This window comes from Gasterosteus aculeatus, chromosome Y (assembly GCF_964276395.1).
Source record: "Gasterosteus aculeatus chromosome Y, fGasAcu3.hap1.1, whole genome shotgun sequence".
NCBI classification, from domain to species: Eukaryota; Metazoa; Chordata; class Actinopteri; order Perciformes; family Gasterosteidae; genus Gasterosteus; species Gasterosteus aculeatus.
Window position 1 is genome coordinate 21,341,240 of NC_135709.1, and position 23,352 is coordinate 21,364,591.

General features: G+C 43.4%; 1 long non-coding RNA gene and 1 pseudogene across 2 annotated transcripts; one reads left to right on the top strand and one right to left on the bottom strand.

Moving 5' to 3' along the window:
- The first annotated feature begins 607 nt into the window (after positions 1 to 607).
- Positions 608 to 23,228, top strand: LOC120812585 (recQ-like DNA helicase BLM; annotated as a pseudogene). Its single transcript, XR_013454779.1, has 23 exons — positions 608 to 612; positions 864 to 1,004; positions 3,292 to 4,017; positions 4,139 to 4,276; positions 4,539 to 4,618; positions 4,743 to 4,857; positions 4,971 to 5,619; positions 6,123 to 6,299; positions 6,397 to 6,422; positions 7,416 to 7,500; positions 7,589 to 7,702; positions 7,823 to 7,921; positions 8,018 to 8,166; positions 11,245 to 11,351; positions 11,545 to 11,710; positions 11,869 to 12,066; positions 20,284 to 20,299; positions 21,175 to 21,363; positions 21,889 to 22,080; positions 22,180 to 22,375; positions 22,470 to 22,593; positions 22,690 to 22,768; positions 22,807 to 23,228. The product of XR_013454779.1 is annotated as a recQ-like DNA helicase BLM (transcript).
- Positions 13,172 to 20,768, bottom strand: LOC144391294 (uncharacterized). Its single transcript, XR_013455206.1, has 4 exons — positions 14,310 to 20,768; positions 13,943 to 14,172; positions 13,725 to 13,839; positions 13,172 to 13,630 (listed from the first exon to the last, which is right to left on the bottom strand). It is a non-coding gene; the product is annotated as an uncharacterized LOC144391294 (long non-coding RNA).
- Positions 23,229 to 23,352: the final 124 nt, after the last annotated feature.

Genomic DNA, 23,352 nt, shown 5'->3' on the forward strand with positions numbered 1-23,352 from the left:
CACAGTGTGCATATCCAACAATTACAATGGCCTTTTGTTTGTTGAGTCTTTTTTTCACAAATATATTCCAGCTGTCTGCGTGGTGCCCAAATATGATGGATGATAGATATGAGAATGGTATCTTGCTTGATTACATAAAAAACTAGAAAGATATTACTTTCATGATAATCTAAGCTTTCCCACAATTATGATTTAGTATCTCATAGTTATGAATTGGCATTCATAATTAATCATTCCTTTTTTTTCAAAATTACTCCTCAGAGGATCCATTGTACCTCAGTGGTAGAGATGTGCATCCAAGAAAGTGAGCAGTGCACATCAACATTTAAATTTGTATCCTTTTGTGATTTGTAGGATTAACTTTATTTTACAGAATCTCAAAATAAGGTTTAAAACTGGACCATTGCATTAAGAATATGTGACAGTAGAAGCAGAAAATATCTGCTGAGACTATTTTTTTTGGTTCAAAGGCCTCAGTTAAATACGGAATATAAGTCCAGCTACAGCAACTATTTGGGCTTGAATTCAATTACAATACTGCGTTGTTGCCCCTGCGACACGTATTGACCTCCCAGTCTCAGACGCTGGATGAAAGTTGACGTCTTCCATGTCGTAAGACTACATTTCCCAGAATCCTCTCCCCTGCTCCATCTCGACCAATAAGGAAGAGATTGTGGAATAGGCGCAAAATCCGTTGTCAGTCTGGATGTGTCGCACTCCTGAAGGGAGTAAATTGTGTCATTCTCAGTTGATAGATAACACTTTGAAAGCTTAATGAACTTTTACTTGATGCAACGTCTCGTTTCGTTGGCATTCTGTGTCACGAGCAATGCGGAAGACACCCGCTTTAACTGAGCACACAGCTGCAACAAGCTCGCAGTGTCCAGCGCAGCCTCTGTTTCACCGACAAAGTCTTGTCTTCCACAAAACAACTTGAAGGAGCAGCTGGCGAGGCACAGCAATGCTGCTCAGAGCAAGTTGTCTCTGGCTAAACCCAAACCGGGGTAAGTCCGACGTTACTGAAGCTAACGTTAGCTTACAGTTAGCTGTGCGCTGTCAGCTGTGCTAACCGAACGCTAAACACTCGGAGGCACGTTAGCCTCGTGGGAGGTAACGTTGACTCAATGTGCTACAAGCGTTGCTGTTTACAAGAGAGGTCACGCGTCTCGATACGAACATGTTGAGCTCATCGATCCGTTTGGCATTCAGTGTGATAGTGTGAACTGCTAGGTGGGAGTGGTCGCAGGGTCCTGAAGTCTGAATTTGTAACGGTTGTGTCAACTAATTGTTGGAATGCATTTAGATGCATTCCAAGTATTGTTCTTCGAATCTTTAATCAACTTATTCTTCTATTTCTTCCGTGGCACCTTTCAACTCCTTCACACTTTCAGCTATTAAAATCCTTCAAATATTAAAATGTTCAGCTCCTTTCTGGCTTGAGGGCTATGACTTTTCAGCTTTCTACCTCTTATGCTTGAATTTATATAGCATAAGCATAGCAGAATTTAACATGGTTTTCAAATGGAGTTTGTTTTCAAATCCTCCTAAACTTCTTCAAATTTCAGATTTTTCAGCTTCACAAATCTTTCAGCTACAGACACCGTTTAAACTTTCAAATGTTGACACAAGTCTCAACTATTTTATGAAAAAAACTGCTTGTTGATATCTATTGTACTTTTTTCATAATCACTGATTATGTTTCACTAGTTCTTCGCTCCGTTTCTGACTTTTACATGAGTGTGTATTGCGTCTGCTAGAGTGGGGACCTCGAGGGCTAGAGTGTGAGGCAGCGCCAGAATCTGGTTAAAAAAATATGGAACTTCTGTCCTTACAGCCAAAGTATACACTCTAGAGGCTTCATTTCTTCAGATTAATGAGGGCATGGTTGTGCTGATTGGATTAATGCGTTCATGGAATCCCAGAGTTCTTTAGTTTTTGCTTAAGGAGTGTTAGAGTGACACAACCTCTGCCAAAAGCCCCATAGGCTCCAATACAAATCAGCCGACATATTTCTCAAAAGGTACACGTTTTGTCAACGGCCTTAGGAGCCGTATTATTACCGGACAGACATAAAAAGCACATCCATGCGTTCGGCAGAGTCTTGGGTCTCGTCAAAACGCCGTATTTTTTAGATAGCTGTTATAGTTTTGCGCTGAATGTCATTTGTTTGAGGTGTGGATTCTGTGTAACTCGCTGTCCTGTGTCTGTCCTTTGCAGCAGCTCGTTAATGAGCACAGGTGCGTCGTTGCCGTGGTTACTCACTCACACGCTGCAGGATCTCTGTCTGTGACTCACAGCTGCTCCTATGACCTGATTAGTGGAGTCACATGACGCAGCTATGCTTTCTGTCAACAGACCAATATGATAAAGACACTAGCCCCCCCTCCACCCTGACCTCTACTCACTGTTAATCACTCAGTCAGTCTGTCTGTCTATTTCTCCTCCTCTCTTTCTCCCTCTATCTCTTCCTCACCACCCCTCCCTTCCTCACCCTCTCACCCTCCCTCCCTCTATCTACACCCCCCCACCCCACCCAATCCAATAATTTCAAAATAAAAGCCCCATGGAGGGAATTTTTACTGTAATGTTTGTGATGAGGCCTATTAATCAAAAACGTCTTAGTTTGAATAACAAACATTCTGTCTCCCACTACGAATATTACTCGTACTTCTAGTACTACAACTGATACTTCTACTACCATACTACTAGTATTTCTACTGCTATTAATAATACAACTACTACTAATGTTATTACAAATACTACTATGGCTAATAATGTTAGTATTACAGCTGTTTCTACTGCTATTGATACTAAACCAACTTCTACTGCTAGTACTACTAATACCATAATTACAACTATAACTACTACAGCTAATATTACTACAAACAATTTTAAACCTCTTTTTATTCATCTCAGCTTTTGTTATTTCTGTACTTTTTAAAATTCATTTAAGCTCCTGCAACTTCTGTTTTGTTTTGCAATATTTCACATTTCAGCTGTTTTCATTTCTCCTTTTTCAGCAAATCTATTTAAATTCCTTTCAGCTTCTCCCATTTCTGTATTTTCAGCAATTTCAAATTCATTTCAGCTTTTCTAATATCTTTTATTTCAGCAAATGTATTAAAATTCCCTTCAACTTTCTGTATTTTCAGCTGGTTTAAAAAGTTAATTTCAGCTTTCAGTTTTTTGCATTCCAACGCATTTTCAGCAGGAAATGCATTTTCTAGTACTAAAATGAGGTCTTAATTGGCAGATCACTTTTTCATAATTTCGCACTGATTTATTTTTCACGGCCTTTTTTTTCAAGAAGTCCTCCTCGACTACACCCAGGGTGGAAGTCCCAACCAAGGTAATCGGAGCTAATGTTTTGGCAAACAGGAATGTCAATGTCTCTAAGAACAATTTGGTGATTAAATCTCATTTGACATTCCCAAACAAGCTCGAGAGACCACAAAAATTCCAAATCAGCAATTTCTTCCCTGTAAATTCAAAAAGCAAGTCCGGCTCCATCAGCCCGGCAGGTAACCGTGATCCTGCAGGCCAGACTCCTGCAGCAGTGTCTTCTATTCCACACAACCAGTTTACTGGTGGCAATGGAAGGAATTCCATAAGTCTGGATACTTCTCTGGGATTCCCGATGGGTGACTGGGACGATCTCGATGACTTTGAGATCCCTGTCAAAAATGACTCTGGGGTGAGCGCCAACCAAGTGTCGTTGTTTAATGAAGAGAGAGTACAATCATCTCTCACGAAGCGTCCGTTGAGCAACTGCTTTGAAAACGTAAATGGCCTTTCCAGAAGTGAACAATCTTTTATGGAAACGGACGAGCTGGAGCACCAAGTCCGCAACACAGCAGCTTCACCAGAACAGTGTTTGAATAATGAACCAGCGGAGTTTGAGCTTGACGTTTCACCACTTAAAGCGACCAGAAAACGTCCTCCTGGTCACCGGAGGCCCGTTATGAGTGATAGTGAAGAGGACAACGATGATGGGCTGGAGCCTTTCAAAACAAAGACGGTATGAAGCTGTTTGTTACACAATTTAATGATTTATTTGCACGTTGCTGGGCTGATATAGGTCTAGGAAGCATTGCCTTTTAGTGCAAACGAACAAAAAAAGGCTATGTTTTTGTATTTTAGATGACGAGACTATATGGACTGACCCGAAGGTGATACAGCTCTATGACAACTCCGATCCTGAAGATGATCTTGATTACATTCCTCCTTCTCCAATTCCGGATGAGATATCTTATACTACCTCCGCATTGGAGACCAGGTCAGTTCTTTCAATTTGTTATTTATTTTAATAAAATGTTATTATGGAGTGGACAATGGAGTGCTCCACATGTTAAGCATGGCACTCTTCGACAACAGGCATTTAAAAAAAACATCTGTATTACTGGAATTACCGTAGGTGCATATGTTTTGACCTGGATATTACTTCAATTAGACCTAAAAGAGAATTTAACAAACAAAAGTGGGACGTCATTTGTCTTTTTTTTTTTTTCAAACAGATCAAAATCATTTGATGCCAAAAGCAGAGACAGTTGTGTGCAATCAAAAGGACCCATCGCCACTCTACACGCCTCGTCTGATCACCACTCCAACGACAAAACAAGTGGGTGTTGAGCCTTTTTCTCACTTGTCCACATCATGTACTTATTTTTACTTAGTAAAGGTTGACTCTGTTTTTTGTCCTTGTTCATTTTTTTCTTTATTTTTTTCTTCTGATTACGTCACAGACGAGCAACTCTTCAGCATTATGCAGTGCATTTGTTCTCTGGTCGATTCCATCCCTGAACATGAAGTGATCGGTCTGTCCTGTGGCAGTGAGCTTTTGCTGAAGAGGGCTCAAAGGTCTGTATACAAGGGGAACATTCATTTTGTTATTGGTCATTAAACACAATTATATTTTAAATTCTAAATGTATTTATCAGCACACTTGCTAACATCCTGCCTTTCTTCCCCAGGAAGAGAATTCTTGCCACTGGGGGTTGCAATTCATTGAGCATGCAGCAGCCAGACAGCACTGTGATTTCTGACTGCAGCCTTAAAATAAGATCTTCTTTTAGCTGTGATACGTCTAGTGTTATGTCATCCAGCGGCTCCGGCCCTTCGGACTCAAAGAAGCCTCCTCAGATCAGGAGATCTTCAGTCATCTCTGTGGACGATGGTTGTGATCACTCAGACGGTATCACCAACACGAAGCCGTCGTATAGTAGGAAAAGCGGAGCGGATCATGCGACAAATCAGAGTATCTGTGACTCCCCATCAACCCACAGCCTGACGGGGCTGTCTTTTTAATTCCTCTAAGAAATCGGGGTGATGGTTCAGATCGCTTGTTCTTCCCAAAGAAGCCGGAGACTGTTGTTCAGAGCAAATCTAACACTCCGGCAGCCAGTACCGCAACGGAAGACGTCGAACTAGATGACTTTTACAATGACTACTTTGACATTGACGACATCAATGACTCCGATGTGCCCAGTTACTTTGACGAACCCTCAAACTCCAGCACTGTGGCTTCGACAGCGAAAGATCTGCGATCATGCGAGTCTCCGTGGGGGAACAAACCAACGACTCCTGCACCTGCACCTAAGCCTGCAAAGATCTGCTCCCCTGGTACGTGGCTACAGCCGAAAGAAAGACCTTGGCCTGTACTTAGCAAATGTCCTTAAAGATTCTCAGAACAATGCATAACAAAGAAAGATTTTAGCCGGTGAATTGCAGTGAATTTAGAGTTTTAAAAGATCAAGATTGTAGTCTGTAATTTGTATCCCACTATAAAACATTTTCTGTAATTGTAGAAGTAGTTACTTTTCTCACTAACCTTGCCAGTCTAATAGTTTTAACTGCCCTCTAAAACTCCAAATATGTCATCATTAGTTACAAATATATAATTTATAGCGGACACAATTAGTTACTCGATAAGCAGCAGCTACAGAAAAATAACAAGCAAACTGAGTATTTCAACTCAGACTTGGAATTGTTATGGAATTTCTTTTCCAATACTTTTTAAACCACAATTATGACTTTAAAAAAAAAGTCTTTGTTCTGCCCACCAGGTCCAGATTATGGTCCTGTGCTGCATCTTACTGACCCACTTTGAATGTTTTCCCATGTAGAACCCACCTTCAGAAACCCAGCCCACGATCGCTTCCGAGGGTTCATTTTCCCCCACTCACAGGAGATGATGAAGATTTTCCACAAGCGTTTTGGTCTTCATCAATTCAGGTTTAATCAACTTGAAGCGATCAATGCAACAATTCTTGCAGAAGATACCTTTGTTTTGATGCCCACAGGTTGGTACTGATGGCAAAAACATTGTTGCCATAATAGATTTGGGATGTCAACAGCAGTGAAAATGTCTCCGTTGCTCTGAACCTTGTGTATTTATAGGCGGTGGAAAAAGCCTGTGTATGGAAGTGAATCTGCGTCATCGGATTTTGAAAGAAAAAGGTGATTGAATTTCTAGCACTGAATATTTATGCATTGAAATCATGTATCTGAATGTTTTTCAACGTTAAAATATTCAACTGCAAAAAATTCAACCGCAAAAAATTCAACATCCGGGAACCCAAGGAAGAGCAATCGATTCTAGATTCAAGATCGGGAGCGTGCGTCGGGAGCGTGCGCCCCCATACAACTTCGGCTTGTCGACTATGATGACCGGATTTCAGCCATGTCCATTAATAATGGGGCTTCGTTGAGTGTTTTAACTTTAACTTCATGCCATCAGTGTGGTTTGTGTCTGTAGGATTCAGTAATAGACAGCTGATGCTGGGATGCTTCGACAAGCTATTAGGAGTGATTGGCGGAGTTTTGAAACCAGGAACGCGCCTGTAGAGCGCATAGGAGCCGCTGCAGCGTAGTGGGGGGGGGGCAGCGGCTTTAGCGGAGCGTGTGCAGACGCATAACCCCAACGTCCAATGTACAAATGTCAGCTGTCTATTACTGAATCTTACAGACACAAACCACACTGATGGCATATAATAGAGTTAAAACACACCGAAGCCCCATCACCGTTAGACATGATATGATCGTGCATTTCGGGACGAATGCGTTATGCGTCGGGTTATGCGTCTGCACACGCTTCGCTAAAGCCGCTGCCCCCCCCCCCCCGAAGTCGAAGTTGTATTGGGGCGCTCGCTCCTTTTGCTTGACGCACGCTCCCGATCTTGAATCTAGAATCGATTGCTCTTCCTTGGGTTCCCGGATGTTGCGGTTCGAATTTTTTCGGTTCGAATTTTTTCGGTTCGAATTTTTTTGCATTGAATTTTTTGCGATTGAATTTTTTGCAAAAAAAACCCCATTCAGATACATGATTTCAATGCATAAATATTCAGTGCTAGAAATTCAATCACCGTTTTCTTTCAAAATCCGATGACACAGATTTACTTCCATACCTGTGCTACCAGCTTCCGGCCTGTGTGTCACCTGGAGTCACTGTGGTCATCTCTCCACTCAAATCTCTCATTGGTCCAGAAACTCACTACACTGGATGTAAGTAGTATGGTTTCACCTTGTGGGCTCAGTATGAAATATGTTACGGTAAGCATGTGTTCGGTTTATTTGTAATGTTTGATTTCAGAAACCAGCGACGAGCCTCTCTGGTAGTAAAAGTGACAGCGAAGCAGGGAGAATTTATATGTAGCTCTCTCGGAAAGACCCCATCATTAAACTTCTCTATGTCACTCCAGAAAAGGTGAGACAGGATTGGTTCACACTCCAGATGTTTGAGCGAGTGGGTTTTGTTGTTTGATACAAATCAATGGAGTAGTGACTATTTTCTCTCAAAGACTGAGTCTTCTCCTTTCCCCTCAAGGTGAGTGCAAGTCAGAAGCTGATCTCCGCCATGCAGAACCTGTACGAGCGCGGCCTTCTGGTGCGCTTTGTCATAGATGAAGCCCATTGTGTCAGTCAGGTGTGTTCATCTGCCCCCCACCCCCACCCAAAATGCGGCATGCCTTTTATCTTTGTAAGAGCCATTGTTAACCATCTTGCCACCGTAATCTTTTAGTGGGGTCACGATTTTTGTCTGGACTACAAGAGGCTACATGAACTGCGGCAGAAGTTCCCGAGTGTGCCCATGATGGCCCTGACAGCCACCGCCACCCCGTGGGTTCAGAAGGACATCCTGAACCAGCTCAACATGACCCGGCCACAGGTGTACGTGTTCAGACTTGGTCTCAGATCGAAGAATGAGTTTTATTTCACTCATTTCTTTTCAATTCAAACAAGGCAAGGAAAGGCAATTTTATTTGTATAGCACTTTTCATACACAAGGCAGACTAAAAGTGCTTCACATCATAACATTTCATACGATAAAGTGAAATAAAATGCAGGAATTAAAAGACAATTAAAAACAGCAAATAAAATTATAAATTAAAATCTTATTTAAATTGTTTAATTAAAGGCAGAGGTTAAAAGTGCAATGTAGGTGAAATTTAGCAGAAGGCGAAGCTGAACATAAAAGTTTTCCGTCTTGTTTTAAACGTGGTCAGAGTTGGGGCAAGTCTTAAATCTTCAGGAAGTTTATTCCAGCTGTTTGTTGCGTAACTGTTGTTAGTAACTAAATGATGCTTTCCCATGATTTGTATTTACTCTGGGAATCACTAACTGATTGGTGTCAGAAGATCTTAGTGATCTTGAAGGCTTATGTAGTGGAAGCATATCAGTGATATACTTTGGCCCTAAACCATGTAGTGATTTATATGTGAGCAGTAGGATTTTGAAATTAATTCTCTGACATACTGGGAGCCAATGTAAGGATTTAAGAATTGGTGTAATGTGCTCACATTTTTTGGTCTTTGTTAGAACTCTAGCAGCAGCGTTCTGAACAAGCTGGAGCTGCCTGATAGTTTTTTTTTGGAAGACCTGCAAGGAGACCATTACAATAGTCTAGCCTACTAGTTATAAAGGCATGTACAAGTCTTGAGCTGACATGAGCCCTCTAAGTCGTGCTACATTTTTGAGGTGTTAGTAGGCCGATTTTGTTACTGATTTGATGTGACTCTCCAAGTGTAAATCTGAATCCATAATAACCCCCAGATTTCTGGCTTTATTTGTTGTTTTCAGGGACAGAGAGTGAAGGTGTTGGGTTACTTTAAACCTTTTTTTTTTAGCACCAAATACAATGATCTCAGTTTTGTCTTCATTTAGTTGTAGGAAATTTTGACACATCCAGTCTTTGATTTGCTCAATGCACTGGCACAGAAGATCTATGGTGCGATAGTCGTTTGGTGATAGCGCTACATAGATTTGGGTGTCATCAGCGTAGCAATGGTGGTCAATTTTATTTCTTTGCATGATTTGTCCTAGTGGGAGCGTAGATGTTGAATAAAGTCGGCCCTAAGATCGAACCATGGGGAACTCCACACGTTACGTCGGTTGTTTCTGATACGAAGTCACCAATGGAAACAAAATAGTTCCTGTCTTGTAGATATGACCAGGAATCAGGATCAGGAATCAGGAAACATATATTAGCCAAAATATGTGAAACATACAAGGAATTTGTCTTGGCGGTTAGTGCGCGACAGTAGACAGACAAGACAACAGTGCACAAGTAATAAAATAAAGTGGAATGAAATGCTAATGCGATGGGTTAGTAGAATAAGGCTAAGGCTATGGGTTAGTATAAAACAAGGGAATAAAGTTAAAAAAATTTAAATATTAAAAAGTTAAAAAGACCTGAACCAGCTTAAGACTGTGCCTGAGAGCCCCACCCAGTTTTCCAACCTGTCCAAAAGTATTGAGTGGTCGACAGTATCAAATGCAGCACTGAGGTCTAATAGTATTAATATTGAAGTTTTGCCAGAGTCTGTGTTAAGACGGATGTCATTTACTACTTTAATAAGGGCCGTCTCGGTGCTATGAAGAGGTCGAAATCCTGACTGGAAGTTGTCGTGGCAGCCAGTTGAAGCCAGGAAGTGATTAAGTTGTTGTAGGACAACTTTCTCAATTATTTTACTTATGAAAGGTAGATTTGAAATTGGTCTGTAGTTGTTGATAATAGAGGCATCTAGGCTCCGCTTTTTTAGGAGAGGTTTAATAACTGCAGTTTTGAAAGCTTTTGGGAAATGGCCTGTCTGAATAGAGTTATTAACTATTTGCAATACGTCTGTTGCTAGGCAGCCAAAAACATTCTTAAAGAAGTTGGTAGGTAGAGAATCAAGACAGCAGGTGGATGGTTTTAAATTTGTCACCGTTTCCACCAGAGTTTGAGAGTCTATGGCATTAAAGCTTGTCATCATTGCTGAGTTACTTTTGCCTAAATAGGGTGGTGATCCAACATTTTTGTTTGAGATATTAATGGCGCGTCTGATGCCTTCAATTTTATCAGTGTAAAAGAACGCAAACTCGACATCTGTTTCCCCTGAAATATATTTTTAAATATAGCAGCAACCCCTCCACCTCTTTTTCCAGATCTATATACATCAATAAAGTTATAGTTGGGGGGTGCTGCCTCAATCAGCAAATCTGTTTTGTGGAGGTTTCTTGGTAGTTCCCCTCTTCTCAGTTGTCCGCTGCTTTGTTCTACGAAGCACGGGGGTTGAGGAGGCGTTATGCCTGGATGGTAACGCAGGCCAGTCGGCCAGATCATAGCTATCGGGCCGCTGCGTCCTGCCAGTCATCCGTTCTCCCTTGTCTGGTCTTCTCTTTGGCTTTGCACCAAGTGTGGTCCAGGGAGGATTGTCGCTGGTAGATTTATTACCCTGTACAGAGTCCTCCAGTTTCTTCATAGTTCCATCATTGCTAGTTAGCTGGGTTCTAGCATGCTCTTGTCCACTGTTTTGAGTCATTGCTAGAGTGGTGTTGTTCCCACATGGTCCATTTACTTCTACATTTACTTCTAACCGATTAACTTTTGTTTCCAGCAGTAAAATCTTCTGTACGAGTTTGTGGTAATCTTCCGTAGAGAAGGGAGGCATCTTCTGCTAATTACCTTTAGCACTGTAGCACAGGCTCAGGCTTATCTTGTTTGGTAGGCCTCCTCGCGTAGTGTTGAGGAAGTCGTAAAAATATTGAAAAATGCCTGTTTTATCTAAAAGAAAATATAATCCCACTGGTTTTGGAAGTATCCAGGAGCTCCTGCTCTTTGTTTCGTTAAGCGATTGCCGTTGCCAGAGGTGAAAGTGGACAAAATGAGCGGAGCTGCTCCTCGGTGCGACTGGTAGGCGTTTGCAGGCTGAGAAGAGAGGGTTCAACAACCAACCGCTTCAAATGTTCCATCTTATGTCCTTTCAGGTTCACCATGAGCTTCAACAGAACAAACCTGAAGTACGCTGTCCTGCCCAAGAAACCCAAGAAGGTTGCAGAGGACTGCATCGACTGGATTAAGAAGCACTACCCGCGTAAATAATTCAGAAGTACCTTTGCTGGTTATTTACGCAACTCTTCTGTGTTGTTCAAAAGCCAACTCACATTTGTATGAGGGAACATATAACATATTCCGCCGTCCGTCCTGTTATTTGAAGCTCATACATATTATATTCAATGAATATTTTCAGTGATTTACAAGCCCTCGCCGACTGCCTTTTGTCGCAGGTGACTCCGGCATCATTGACTGCCTGTCCCGTAACGACTGTGATGCCATGGCTGAAGGTCTGCAGAGAGCTCACATATCCGCTCTGTCGTATCACGCGGGCCTGAGTGACGGCGACCAAGAATATGTGTAGAGCAAGTGGATCAACTAGGACGGCTGCCAGGTAAGGTCGCCACTCACTGATGAGTGTAGGAATTCCCACTAGACGGTACTGCAATTTAAAGTTTGCATTGCCTCGGCTACACTGCTTCTTCTTTGCATTGCCTCGGCTACACTGCTTCTTCTTTGCATTGCCTCGGCTTCACTGCTTCTTCTTTGTCCGTCAGGTCGTTTGGCATGGGCATCGACAAGCCCGACGTGCGTTATGTGATCCACGCCAGTCTGCCTACGTTGGTGGAGGGTTACTACCAGGAGTCAGGGAGAGCTGGCAGAGATGGAGAGATCTCCCACTGTATCCTCTTCTACTCATACACCGACGTCCATCGCATCAAGAGGATCATCGGCAGTATGTATTTAGAAATATAGTCCGTTTGTCTGTGATTTTAGTTTCATCCTCAAGCCAAACGTTAAACTATTCTGTATATTAGTCGATGTATACTCTGACGTCTGTTTGGATCAAGGTTTGGCAGAACTGCTCAGCAAAACCGACTGACTCTGTATATGTTGGTGTATGTCTTTGTAGGTAAAGTACATTTTGGTTGGGGAGTCATTTTGCATGATGTTCTGTAAGAATACGTGTTCAAGATTTGGAGCCTGGTCTGGGTTATCAAAAATTCAGCCGAATGACTTCTCTCGTTCTGGGAAATTTATTTGTCAGATCACAGGTCAAGTATCAGCGCTGCGTTTGCAAAGGCAGGAGCAGTTCAGGCAGCACACAAGCCGGAAGAACAACTCACTAACATCAGCAAGAACATCATGTTTTATAACCCTTGAAAGACAGAGAAGGAAAGATTTATATTGGCCCTAAACTGGCGTAGAGGAGGACCTTCCACCTCCCGCATCTAAGATCTGGTCACATCCAATGTCCAGACTCCTGACTTAACCTAAACATCAGCGAACAGAGTGTGTATGTTGAATAGTGTTGGTGTGTCTCTAACCCCCCTTTGGCTGGTAAATCTGCTAGTTGACCCGCAGACCTTGCATTCCTCAGCCAGGACAGAAACTGACTCCCCATCCTGTCAGACTCGTGTCTGCCTGCTTGGCAGATCCTGCTTCCCCCCTTACCTAACACTGCATGAAAAGTGAGATTTTCGTCCCCGTAAACGCCCGGAAATCTCCCCAATTTCCAACAATTTCCGACAATTTGCAACCCGCGCACGTCGCGTTTGTCTGTGCCACAAATTGTCGGAAACGAACCATGACGTAGGCAGTGAGCTGGCGGAGGTGCGAATGGCCCGAATTAGCATATGAATGCAGCGAAACCGCGGGTGGCCGAGCCGAGCGGGCTTGAATATCCTTACTCCTTATTGGATGAAACCACAACTTACTAACAAATAAAATCACTCGTGATTGGCAGCAAAACCACACGTGGGCAGACCAGGCTTGAGTTTCCTTGTTCATGATTGGATGAAAACAACTTTCAATCACTCGTGATTGGTTGGCAGATCTGTCGCTATTGGTCATCCGCCTCATTTTATTTATATATTCATATTATGCTGTATATTCATTTCATGGTTATCCTATGTAGGCTACTACACTATTATTAGGATACCAACCAGGACATCAATGAATTTATAGAGAAAATGAACATTTGCCACATGTTTATGCAAAGAAAAAGCTTTATTAACAACACACAAACAACAACTACATACAAAGTGAGGATCTGCCCGCACTTGGGTAACGGCGGTTTAAAAACTACAGCTCAGTAAACTGTCCGTTTGCCTCCTCGGGGTTGTAGACCGTCACTGGCGCCGTGTTTTCCGAGGCGGGTCTGTTGTGCAGGCGGATTGTGTGCGTGTGGCGACCGTACAATCCACCCGAGACCCCGCCAACAACGCCGTCCCCTCCGTCCGACGTGAGCTCTACGGTGGCGGAGTTCCAGATTTCCACCTCGTCATCAGCCAGCACACGTTGTCTCGATTCCAGCAGCTGTAAAAACAACAATGAATCAGTACTGTGCGATGCGTACGGACACAACACATCTATCAATGCACCTGAAACAAGTCAGCAAATAAACTCTGACCGTCTTTCTTCTCGCTCGACTCCGCGCTGAATCCTTCGCAGTTTCCGCCCGCAATGAGTGTTCCGCCTGAACCTGAAGCTCCTGCGTCCCGTCTCAAAATACGTCTCGCAGGCGGCTGGAAAACAATTAAATGAGCGTGGTATGAATACAAAAAGAATCAAACGCAAGTCACAGTAACATTTAACAAGGAAGGAGAAACAGTAAACGGCGTTACTTACACACAATGACGTCGTCTAAATCTGGACTTTTCCCGGAGCAAATACGAGGTCACCGCCTCATTATGAGGCGAGATTAGTCTGTGAAAACAACATGTACAGTTATGATCGGTATCCATACGTATATATTCCCTTATACCGCAGAATGAAAGCATCTTCTTTAAATCTGACCCTTGCTCCGGTTCGTAGCGCCTGTAATTCGTCTCGGAGTTGTGAAGACGGCGCACCGCTTCCTGTAAACGACACGGCAAAGAAAACACACTTTAATAAAGCTGTTTCTGCTCACTTGTAAGGCTACTAGGCTACTCTTAGCTTAGCTTGAGGCTACGCCACTTTTAGCTTAGCCTTCAGTCATCGAACGTATTCTTACCGCTATCGTGGGATTGTGCGCCCGTCTCCTCTTCTTTGAGTCGGTTCCTCTCCTCCATGGACAGAAACCCGCAGAGTCCCGAACGCTCCAGTGGAGCGAACCGCTCGTTGATATCGGCAGTTTGTTGTTGGAGTGACGAGACGATCCACTGAGAGCTTTCAGCAGCTTCTTCTCGTCTGTCTGCGGACTGGCCGAAAGTTGGTGACCGCGGAGAGGAGTTGAAGGCGAGTTGAACGCGAGACGTCGTCCAGCCATTATTCACGAAGCAGCAAAAACCAAACAAAGGAACTGGAGATACAGTTCTTCTGAATATAGTAACACTGTTTGTATGCTCGTCTTGCAAGTACTGCTGTATCAGTCATGCCTATGACCTCACACGTGATTGGACGAGGAGTCTAAGGGTCCTCCAATCACATACGAGGTTATTGTTATATGGAAGGATCAGTATTTTAGGAAGACAAATGGTTGGGACTTTGAAACAGCTGCTATGCTTTATGTAAAGCAGTGTTTTGGTGTCAGCGGAACGACTTTCCCTAGAAATCTGTACAGTGGTGCCTCTTTCTCCATTCCACCAGACACTCTTGAGTCTGACAGACATGCAATGTTGACAATATATCATCAGATGTACCCTTGTGTCACTGAGGTTGAATGTTTTGCCGTGACATGTAAACGGGTAACATATATGAATGTAACTTACTCAATCGATAGATGCAGAGCATAAAGGTCAGCATGTGTTCATGCTAAGTGGTGTGGAAACACTAACAGTTTTGAGGAACCCGTCCTTGACCCTCTAGCAGAACTACGACCAGCCATTATAAAGCAGTTTATAGTTGTTAATGTTGGGTCAAAGGGTACGGCATTGAAACATGTTCTTGCACAAGTTTCCTGGCTTCATTCCCACCCGGACAGACATTTTTATGGAAAGCCAATAGAAGTTTGGGGCTTGCAGGGAACAGACACGTCGTACCCAGCATCATTTCTGCCAGTTGAGCGCATTGCTAGAAGATGTGTGGTTAATACATCCTCTGGGCATTTAAGTAAGACCAAAGAAAAGCTCACTGTAGTCCTGCCACTATGCACTGTAGTTGAGCTCTAGGAGACTTTGATCTCTGCAGACCCCTCATGCTGATTCAAATGTTGTTTGCATGGAATGCTCATTTTACCTTGATTAAAACACATTTTTTAAAGAAGTTATTTTGTGTATCTTTTTTACATAACATTTGCCATTGCTAATGGCGTACACAGTAATCTAGCATATTTGAATTAAATAAATCAATTCAAGCCAAAATGTAAGAGTGTATAATTAGGCTACTGAGCCTGATCTATTTGTACCAGAGATTTTCTTACCTTTTATAAAAATGTCACCTGGGCTAAAACTCCCTCTGCGACCCTGATTTGCATTTGTATAGCTCACAGCATTTTCATTTACATGTCAAAGCCTCCCCTAGAAATAGGAGGAGGGGGGTCATGGGGGGACAACTGCCAAGGGAGGCCCACGTCAATTTCTGACAATTTACGGCAGTTTTCGGCGTTGCCCGCAAATTGCCGCAAACCTGAAATTCCACGACAATTTACAGTGCCGCATACTGCCGAAAATCCCACTTTTCATGCAGTGTAACTCTTAAATCAAGACAAGACAGCAAACCCCCAACTAAGCCCATGAAAAGAACTTTTGATTATCAATTCCCCCTTTTTACATAATTCATTATGTAAAAAAAAATCAAAAGAAAGCACTAATCTAAACGCTAAAAATCTATATCGGTGAATACGGGTGAATGCAGCAGTCATGGAAATCCCTAAACAGTACAAAAAATCTAAACCGAGTATAATAGACACAGAATACATCCTAGCCTAGAAATATCACACCATCTACGTGTATTCATCCACTATATATGATATGTGCAACAGTTAACAGATCACGCGGACAGGAATGTTGAACCTAAAAGGATTTCTCCTTCAGGTCCCTCGAAGTCGGTTCTTACCATACCTATCTCCTCTCCAATCTCCTCCAGCCCTAACAATTGGATCCTTTCATGTAACAAAGCCATCTGGTATGGCAAGGGTATCTTAGCATCTATTGCAGAGGTGATGCATCGGAGACATAGTTGTCTGATACAGGGGATGCAGCAGCATCCACAAAGGGCAAAAACCACTATTGCGATTACTAAGGTCAGAAAAACTGACAGGAAGAAGCCCTTCCATTGTCCAAAGTATTTACCAAACCAATTACCGACGGTGCCGTCTATACCAGAGTGTTCAGCTAATTCAATCGACATGGCTCTTAGTCCGTGTAATGCTCTAGTAAAGGATCCATCTGGGGCGGTGTTATTGGGGATAAAAGTGCAGCACGCTTGGCCAAACATCGCACACACTCCTCCTTTCTCAGCTAATAACATATCCAAAGCCATCCGGTTCTGGTAAGTCATCAATGAGGTGGCCGATAGTTGGCTGTGCACCCCTTCCAGAGCATCTCTCGTCATATTGGTGAGCCACTGGATATTGAAATGTACATAATTTAGTCGATCCACATTTTTGTTTACAGTTATAAAAGGGAACAATGATTCCCATCCGGCCGCTATCTGGTCCGTTAACTTGTATTGATCAGGTACCCCTCTCGGCACCCCAATAGCATCGAAATAAACAGGGGATCCTTCTGTTAGGCTAAATTCTCTTTTACTGCGACTGAATGAATTACGCCTTTTTGCCTCGTTACTCAATGTTTCAGCGGTTATTGGAACTATTTTAAGCGGAACGATGAGGGAAACTGAGGTGCATTTCCCCTGCCACTCAGCTGACAGTACATTAAGTAATCTCCTACCGCCGCAGTACCAGTAGATATCAGAGCGGGCCTGGGTCAATTTGGTCATATTTGTCCAGGTGGTTACATCAATTGTCACATTGCACCATGAATCGGTTAAGGAACCTACGTTCAGTCACCCTTTAAGATGGGAGGGATTGCTTGTGGTTGTGATCCTGGAAAAATAGTTACCCACGACTTGCAACCTTCACTTGGATTCTCTCTAGTATGTAATTCTATCAGGCAGTCAATGTTACCGGCCTGGCTAAGGACCGAAGGCACTGTCCATAGGCTGGGTCTTGCACCTGCACAGGCCACACAGTCAGCGGAGTCCATTTGCTGGGACGTAGTTGTGATCCAATCCACCCAGTAATTTGTCTGGGAGAACCCCGTCTCTGCGGAAAGTTTGTCGTGGATCACAGCTAGATCTTTTGCTATATTTTGGCCCTTGGGGTTCTCAGTGACTTCTTCAGCCTCAGCAGTAGTGGGTTTCCCCTCAATGTCAGGTGACACGTATTTAAATTTAATCAAAGCCAATGGATCTTTATCGGCTACATCTACTCCTATAACCATGTACCACTGAGTAGGATCACTCTTCTCATGACTCATACCGTAATAGGTGCCCACTGCTCTTGGAGCAAATGGTGACTCTGCTAATCCGGTCACAGAAATCATTAAAGGATTGTGCCCCTTATCCCGAGCCCCCGATTGATCTTGAATCAGTGTAATGGCTTTTTGTAAATCCACCCCCGGAGTTCTACTACACCACTGTCTCTTGAAAGAAGGAGATGTGTAACCATATGGGCCTGTCTTCCATCCTACCATGTCCCAGGATGTACACCAATGTTTTATGAGCCTCCCCCAGGGGAACAGACACATGTATACATCATATCCCCTCCACTTCTGTTCATTTGGTCCACATCCAATCAGTGAGCACAGATCTACTCGGAACACTTGGGTTCTGTAGGTTTTATTCAATTCTAATGTCACGACACCGTCCACCTTGCGGTGTGTACCCACTGCTCTAACCCTCCGCTGGAGTCCCCTGCTATTTTGGTCTTCTGCTTCTACCTGAGACGTGGTCAGATTGTTAACATTCTGTTCTAAGTTCTTCAGCTGTAATTCCCACCAGAGAAAAGGCAGAAACACTATCAGAGTAATGAAAAGGAGTACTAATCCTATGTTAGCCCCAGTACATCCTAGAGGAGTTCTCATGATTTCAGAGCTTGATTAACTTTTAGAATGCAAGATACTTTTATTGAGATGTAGATTACTTTTACGGCAATGATTATTAAAGAGATGCTTTCTTCCACCTCAAGGAATTATTTCCTTATGGGGAGCCTGAAAACGACTCCCTCTTCCCTTGAAAAACGGAGTAGCGGCTCCTTAGTTTACTGACACCAATGTTCTGAGTCTCGTTTACTCTATATTCCTCGATCTTAACCGATATCTGGGCTCGTCCCCCTCCTCGGGCTCTTCTTCTGGACGAACAATGGGTTCGACACAATCTGACTGTACTTCCTTGGACAGCAGGGACAAGCCTATCCTGACATCAGCCAGGGTTCTTTCTGTTGGCGGGAGAGAGCGAGCGCAGTGCGTTTTGTGTATCCAATTACTTAATTTGTCCTCTTTTAACCACACTTTCACACAGTGCGTGGTTACTTCTGTAACTTTGTATGGACCTTCCCAGCGGGGATCAGTCCAACTGAATCTGGCTACTTTCCGTAGTACCCAGTCGTCCACCTCCACTGGTGCACACTCTCCTTCTTCTTCTCCAGAAAGGATCTCTGTCACCTGTTGAGAGATACTCATCACATTATTATTACAAATAGCCGTTAACAGTGGTAGTTGATGAGAGGCCGGAGCATCCCGTCTGATTTTTGACTTAGGTTTAAAATTATTACATTGATGCACATTCGCTCTGGCTGCATTCCCCTGATAATATCGGTTCCTATTACCTCTTAACCCCTGTCTCACAGCGCTCCATCTGAGTAGATGACTGTGGTTTTTGTGACTCTAGCGCTGCTCCATGCTCCTGAAATTCCTCGTCCCAATCATCTGCAGGGCCAGGCTCATCTTCCTCTGACTCAACCTGCCTCCCCCGCTCATCCTGTCCATGCCGGGTGATTGATTGCCGCTCTGCCTGGGCTATGACTTCTAACAAAGTCTCTTCTCCTGCAACTCTTCCTCCCCCTACATTAAATGAGGTCATAGGTCTGTGCTCGGGTTGCTTCTTTACGACTGTCGAGTGACCCTGTGGTGTGTTAGGATTACTCCAATCGACAGGCTCCGGCTGGGGACTGTCTTCCAAATATTGTACCGTCTCTGAGAGAAAAGCAGAAACCTTATCCACCCCATCATTCTCTTCATGTGGGTATGGGGTTACCTGTAACAACCCTTTTTGAACTACCAAAACCTGAGATTCTCCTGAATTAGTAGCTTTCCCTTGCCTCAGTGGCATCTGATGTGGTTCATTTAACAACCGATTAGCCTCCGAATATGGGCCTGTCGAGTAGGGAGGAGGCGCACTAGATTTACAACCGGTCTCTTGCACTTTCTCTTCTCCTGCTTTGGTTTGCGGCAACTGCATTGCCGTCTTACTCACGAATACCGCATTTATTTCTCCCAGAAATGTTCTACAGTCCACTAAGAACTCGTCTGCCTTTTCTGCACTTTTCTTCTCTTTTCCACAAAATCTCCCTTTAACGGCAACGGCAAGTCTTAAATAGGGCGAGTCCCTTCTTTACACCTCTCCCATATCGTTATGGTTTCCTCCATTTTCATCACAGGTTATTTATTTATTCACACGTGGTTTTTGAACACAAGAGAAAGGACTAAATGCCCAATACTGTAAAGCCAATCAAGAACCTTCTACTGTATTAGAGGAATACAGCGCTCGATTGTTGAGGCTTACAACACCAGTTCACTCGTATTGTTTTATTTCTCTCGTATTTATACCACCATCATTTAACTATGTTTTTCCCTTTTACCCTTTAATACATATCCCCACAGATGTGTAATCCGGTCAAACACTTTTCACTGTCGGATTCTCAGTCCTTTTTCAAGGTTCGGTAAAACACCAGGAGTTACACCAACCACCCACACATTTCCCAGTATGAAAAACAACAAATCTTTCCCTGTGTCCTTATTTCTTCATCTAATATTCTAACCTGCCAGTCCACGAATCACACAAGTAGGACTGCAGGACCAGAGGTATCTACGTACCACACGGATTGCAATTTGGATTTCTACAGACTAAGATTAACATAAATTTACCTAAATCCCTGCTCTATTCTAAACTGCCAGTCCACGACATGCAAACGTGGGACCCCAGTCACCATAGGTATCTACGTACCACACGGATTGTAACTTGGATTTCTACAGACTAAGAGTCGACCTCAGGGAACTCAAGTGAGCCCCGTCGTTCCTTTTTAAACTCTTCATATATTTACCTAAGTCCCTAAACCTAAACCCCTACACTATTATAAACTGCCAGTCCACTGCATGCAAACGTGGGACTGCAGTTACCAGAGGTATCTACGTACCACACGGATTGTAACTTGGATTTCTACAGACTAAGAGTCGACCTCAGGGAACTCAAGTGAGCCCCGTCGTTCCTTTTTAAACTCTTCATATATTTACCTAAGTCCCTAAACCTAAACCCCTACACTATTATAAACTGCCAGTCCACTGCATGCAAACGTGGGACTGCAGTTACCAGAAGTATCTACGTACCACACGGATTGTAACCTGGATTTCTACCGACTAAGAGTATATATATTTTTACCTAAATCCCTAAACCTATGGACACTTATTCACTTTCCCTGACGTTGAATTCAGTGTGAGTATGTGCTTATACTTTACATGTGATCAACAGGAAATTTTCTAATTTAGTTTCAAATTTAGTGGTCTTATAACGACCTTATTCAGGCAATGGACAGAGACGAATTCTGCAGTTGACAACAAATCTTTTTAGAAGTATCCAATCACAGACATTTTATTTATTTAGAACAAAAGGTTGTCTGCTCACCTGATTCTGTTTTGCGCGCCTGTTGTCAATGCTGAACCACGCCGCCGGTCCTTTCGGCTCGGTCCGGAAAACGGACGTCCCCGTCTTTCTTTGTCCAGGTCAGCAAATCACGTCGGGGTCACCAAATTGTAAGAATACGTGTTCAAGATTTGGAGCCTGGTCGGGGTTATCAAAAATTCAGCCGAATGACTTCTCTCGTTCTGGGAAATTTATTTGTCAGATCACAGGTCAAGTATTAGCGCTGCGTTTGCAAAGGCAGGAGCAGTTCAGGCAGCACACAGGCCGGAAGAACAACTGACTAACATCAGCAAGAACATCATGTTTTACAACCCTTGAAAGACAGAGAAGGAAAGATTTCTATTGGCCCTAAACTGGCGTAGAGGAGGACCTTCCACCGCCCGCATCTAAAGATCCGTCACATCCAATGTCCAGACTCCTGACTTAACGTAAACATCAGCGAACAGAGTGTGTATGTTGAATAGTGTTGGTGTGTCTCTAACCCCCCTTGGCTGATAAATCTGCTAGTTGACCCGCAGACCTTGCATTCCTCAGCCAGGACATAAACTGACTCCCCATCCTGTCAGACTCGTGTCTGCCTGCTTGGCAGATCCTGCTTCCCCCCGTGCCTAACTCTTGAATCAAGACAAGACAGCAAACCCCCAACTAAGCCCATGAAAAGAACTTTTGATTATCAGTTCTCATATGTTGGTATTCCATGTGATCTGTGAATGGTCTTTGCACCAATGTCCAAGACTGCCAAGGTATAGACAGGAATGTTTGGGATGGGAGGAGCCTACTCGAGGCACAATGCTGACCGTCTCTTCAAAAAACTAGTCAAGAACAACATCCTGGAGGAGGATCTTTACATCACCATCAACGGCCAAGCCGTGTCGTATATATCTGCTGGACCCAAAGCCATGAACGTGCTGTCTGGACACATGCAGGTCACCTGACTTATATTGACTGTTGTGCGCCATGAAGAGTGTAACATTTGATGAAGGATAAATACATATGAAAACTAACCGGCACTGGTCTCATTGCAGGTGGAGTTCTATGAGACTGAGAGTGCGTCAAGCATCAGGAAACATAAAGCTGCTGTGACCACGAACGTCTCCCAGAGAGAGCAGAAGGTTCAGGAGTGTCTGAAGGAGCTGACAGATCTCTGCAAGCAGCTTGGAAAAGCGTTTGGCATCCACTATTACAACATCTTCTCCACTGCTGCCTTAAAAAAGATTGCCGGTAATTTCTCAGACGGTCGACTGTCCTTTTTTTCCCCAAATGCCTCATCTGATACAAGCATGTTGTAACTTCTTATTTTTCTGCACATTTACAGAGAAGCTCTCTCCTGACCCGGAGGTCCTCCTTCAGATTGATAGTGTGACTGAAGACAAACTGGAGAAGTATGGCGCTGAGGTCATTCAGGTCCTAGAGAAGTACTCTTGAGTGGCAGCTGCCTGGTAAGGGAACAAAAGAAAGCTTATTTCAAGTTTGCGTACATTATTTCCTTCAATTTTACGCATTGTGCCAATGATCCTACGTTGTCTCTGTTGCAGAGGAGCCGACTGCAACCACGGGAGATGGGTGGATAGACACGGCACAAGGCCGTTCGTACGGAGATGACAATGGCGACGCGTACTTCCGTGAAGCTGGAGATCATATTTAGTAAAAAGCTGAAATTCACTTTATTTCCCTCCCCTCTTGCTGTGGTGTTGCAGTTGTGGCTACAGCAGCAATAAGTCGTGGTCGTCGTCCGGCTCCAGAGGCGGGTCCAGCGCTGCGGGACGGGGGTCCAGGAGCTCGACGGGAGACTTTTCAGCCAGCAGGAAACCGGACTTCCTAAATGTGCCGGCCCCTCAAACCAACCAGCGACCCTTTTTAAAGCCCACCTTTTCACATTTGGGGAAGCTTCTTGCGATCTGACTTCTAGGGTAGCAGACTGCTTTGTCACTACAGATTTAAATATTTGTTGTTAGTAATGGTTAATCAGTATTTACCAGTTATATCAACTGTTTATTGAAACTTTTAACATTGTTTGTTATGTACAGTTGAGTGTTTTGCTTATTGTTCCTTTTCACTGTCCATTTTGTTTATATTAAAGAATAATTACCTAATTAAAGCCATTTATTTATTTTGAATAACTATCATTTTTATTTCTGTCAGAAAGGCAAGCCGTGTGCTAAATGTGTGTTGTACTACAAAGCCACAGGGAGACACAT